Below are 4,393 nucleotides of genomic sequence, written 5' to 3' on the forward strand. Positions count from 1 at the left end.
ATTACATTACATATAGGTTTAACTTCTGTTGTGAGCCCCGAATCTATGATCCGGATTTGGAGGGCGTCACAAAAAATATCTTCTCCCGTTTTATAAAAAATAAATAAAGAATAATAGGGAAACATGTCCCTCTAAAATTAATTACGTTTTTCACTATTAAATTTTTTGAAATTATCTAAAAAAAAATCAGATAATTAATTCCCGGATCCACTCTTCGTCGTCATCTTATTTCTCTATCTCCATCCCTCCCATCTTTCTTCCTCCATATTTTTCACCTCTCCTCCCACTACTACCTTCTTCAACATTTGCTCTCTTTTCCCTAACCCAGCTTGTTCCATCCACGCCAAATTTCTCGAACTCAGATGTTGGCACTTTCACCCCCTCCTTTACAACCATCCTTTCTTTTGAATCTTTAAAAGGCTGTTTATTTTTTATATTAATATAATCCCTCTGATGGTCTTATTTATTATAGTTATGTTGGCTCTGTATCTTTGATAGTGGTGAATTAACGGAGGTTGAGATTCATAATTCAACCACACTCTATTATATTATGTCTCAAGACCCAAAATCTTGTTATTTCAGTACTTGCAAGAATATTGCTCTCTCCATGAATTACAACCCACATTCACATCTTTTTAAATGGTAATGCAGCATGCATTAAATAACCGTCATTATTATTTGACGTTGAACGCCCATGTTGATCTGATTACTGTTTTACAAGCATTGCTCGTTTTATTTACAAAGCTGATATTACGATGTGATTAGGGACTTGAGAGTATCAATGGTGAGAAATTAACTTTATTTTTGATGAGGCAGAATATGTTCTCTATGCACACACTACAAGAAAAGAGTAAGTACCTATAGTTACAGACTCTTCATTTTGTATATTGACCTCCATGGAATCCACAACATCAGAGAGCTAAGAAATAAGATGGTATTAGAAAGTACACAAGAAGCTTTGATGCAGGACAAAAAACAAAGGCAATAAAATAAGAAGGATAGCTAGTAAAACTGTTGTGCAACTAATTCTAGAAATATTGTTTGGGTGAATTCATATCAGAGAAAATTTAGACCATACCACCTATTACTCAGCTACAACGAAAAGAACATATATGATGCGACCAAACACAATAAAAATCAAAGTTAAGAATTTACCTTTCTCACAGAGAGAAGCAACTATTAAGCACTGCATATTTATTGAACTCCGCTCATTTACGTCCCATCCATTTTTTATAATTTGGAGAGAGTAGATATATGACATTAAATTATAGGGAATAATTGTGGATATATAGAAGAAAACATTAAACATCAATATGTACTCACGGGGAATATAGTTTTGTGCAACTGAGCTTCATACTCGACAACAATGACAGGTTCATCATGAAGAAAATGCTGAAAAAGAAAAGGTTGAGTAGGAAGGTCAAACTTGACAACAACAAAGAAAACATTAGACAAAGGCAGAGAAGTAATATACTTGCAAATACTCATCTCGCAAGCTGGTTGACTGCATCTGATCCCGCTCCAAATAGGCAGATTCGATTTCTGACAATAAGAACGCCCGAGCAATAGCTATTTCACGCTCAGAAAACCATGTAGCCGAACCCTTGCAACCTAAAATGTAAGAAATCAGTAGAAGAAATATAAGAAAGACTTAACAATTTTATAAAAATGCACACCTCAGTAAGCATTGATTCCAAGGCCTCTATAGTTCCTTTCTCTTTGCAAGACGAAGTCATTATATAGGCCTTACTTGGTCGAACAAGGACATCAGTGGAAGCCGAGCATGAAAAATATGGTAGATCCTTCTTGCGAGATATCTTAAAGAATCTTTGGTTCAAAGCATGAAAGAACATGCACTCTACAAGTAATTCCCTGTAATCCCTTACAGTCCTCAGCTCTACCACAGGCATCTTACAGCTTACCATCACTGCAGACTATTCAAGGCCAATTAAAGATAGGAAATGTCTGACTTATTGCATGGAAATGATCATCCAACATGAAAATATATGGTTAAAAAGAAGTGTAGTTAAAAAAGATGCACAACAAACTAACCCCGGTAGCTTCAGATTCTAACAAACATAAATATCATGGCTCTTCGTGTGATGGAACCAGAAAGTGTGGTATAGGAGGAGGATCAGATGCTGAAATTTTATTCCCGAAATACATCTTTATAAGCTCAACAACAATCTGTTATATCGATTATGATGAGCGAGGGAAGAGAGAATTAGATAATTAAAAAATAAAACTCAGCATTATTAGTCGCCGTATTTCAAAGCAATATACTGTATTATTAAGCTAGCTGACATGATTGGATTTGACACAATTCATTCCAAATACACACACAGATTCTTTCCAGGTTTAATTTGACCAACTGGAGATTTTTTTCACTCTGGTGAGAACATATATATTAAATACACGTCTGTTATAAAATATCAAAGTATGCGATAAATAGCCAGATTTGAAATCTAGACCTGTGTATCAGCGAAATCTCCAATTGCTACAACAACCATATTTTTCAGATGATACCATTTCCTGTAGAACTGTTTCACAGTCCCAGGAGACACAGTTCGGATCACCTTTTCCAGTCCAATGGGTAAACGCTCGGCATACTGCAACCATTGATGAGCATATATGATGTATTCGTATAGATATAGATGTATTGTTCCCAAAATCATGCTCACAATAAATTACAACTGTACCATAATTCAAATAGGAAACACCAAACTCATATTAAAAGTACGACGATAAAAAGAATTGATCACCTTACTTTCAATTCTTAGGCTAATAGTGAGCATGCCAATGCAAAAGCACAGATAAGGTTCGTTCACAAATAAAAAGGAGCACAGAACGAACTTGTACAATACAATGAGGATCACATACATATAAGCTTAAACCGACATACTAAAAAATCAGGATTACTGAGCATATCGATCAGGATCTGTTTTCTAATTAAGCTAAGAGAATGTTCGACAAGTTCTAGATAATAGCTAAAAATATTTGGAATTACAAGTGCCAACAACTAGACCTTTGAACCTTCCATCATGAGCGCCCAATGTGCCTCCTGCATCCTTCCATTAGCATTTCTAGTACCTCTATACTCTTCCAGAACTGCTCCTCTTTCTTTCTCCAAATCATCTGATGATATCCAAATCTATACTAGGCATAAGGTTGAACCTATAAAGATATATGATAAAATCTCAAATTATATAAAAAACCAAAACATCACTATTACCTCTGAACTGAATTCAGCCAGTATAGATATAGTCTGAGGTAAAACTTCAGGCTTGTCAACCGGAACAAACAGTTCATAAACAGTTTCATCAGAAGATGTCACTGCATTTTGACAAGCCCCAAATTCTGCATCATCACTTTCAAGAAACTTTATAATATCATGATTCGTGTACTTGTTAGTCGCACTGAAAGCAAGATGCTCAACAATGTGCGCAACTCCGCGCTCTTCCTCCTCTTCCAACACCGAGCTGCCATATAAACTTGTCCAATTATAAAAACAACCCAAATAAACTGTGTATGTAGGAACTATAACAAACAAGTAAACACTTTTCACTGCAACTCCCTTGATTATACCCAAGATTTCATCTACAATCAAAGCACCTTAAATATAAACCAAAGATTACCTTAAATAATAGTTGTATCATATAGAAAAACAAAATTAAAAAATTAATAAATGAAAGATAAATCCAAGTAAACGAAAATAACATGCTAATTATTACCCAAACCATATTCCTTATAACCAACAAAGAGTATTAAAATTAAAAACCCCAATTTAAAAAATTAGGGTTTCGATTTTAAAAATCCCCAATTTAAGAAATTAGGGTTTTGATTTTAAAAAACTTAACTGTTAAAGCAGAGAAGACCATAATAGTATTAATGTAAAGGAGACACCAAGAGATTGTTAGCAGACCGGTGAAGGTGATTGTGATGGTGAACCCATCGGACCTGGTGGAGATGGTGGTTACTAAAACAGCAGAGCTGGTGGCGGTGGCCATTAGAGTAGCGAAGGTTGTAGTGGTGAGAGACGAGTGAGAAAGAGAGAGAGAGAGAGAGAGAGAGAGAGAGAGAGATTCAGTGGGGGTTGAGAGACGAGAGAGAGATTTGTGAGAGATTTACTTTTTCTTTTTGTTTTTAGTTTCTCTGGACAGGGGGAATAATTGGCAATCAAACGAGGGAAAGTTTTATAAAATTTCACTAAGGGGGAAACAAATTGAAGTGGCCCGCGCTGATTTATTTTAGAGAACTTTAGACATCGGTTGTTAAATAATCGATGTCTTCAAATAACAAAGACATCAGAAAAACATGGGGTGATGTTATTACCTCTTTTAACATCAGTGGCATCCGCAACCGATGTCTAATGTGTGATGTTTATTCAACTTTT

At 35.3% G+C, this 4,393-nt stretch overlaps 1 pseudogene; it reads right to left on the reverse strand.

Moving 5' to 3' along the window:
* Positions 1 to 225: 225 nt before the first annotated feature.
* Positions 226 to 4,007, reverse strand: LOC141673717 (zinc protease PQQL-like; annotated as a pseudogene).
* Positions 4,008 to 4,393: the final 386 nt, after the last annotated feature.

This window comes from Apium graveolens, chromosome 7, assembly GCF_009905375.1.
Source record: "Apium graveolens cultivar Ventura chromosome 7, ASM990537v1, whole genome shotgun sequence".
Lineage (NCBI taxonomy): Eukaryota > Viridiplantae > Streptophyta > Magnoliopsida > Apiales > Apiaceae > Apium > Apium graveolens.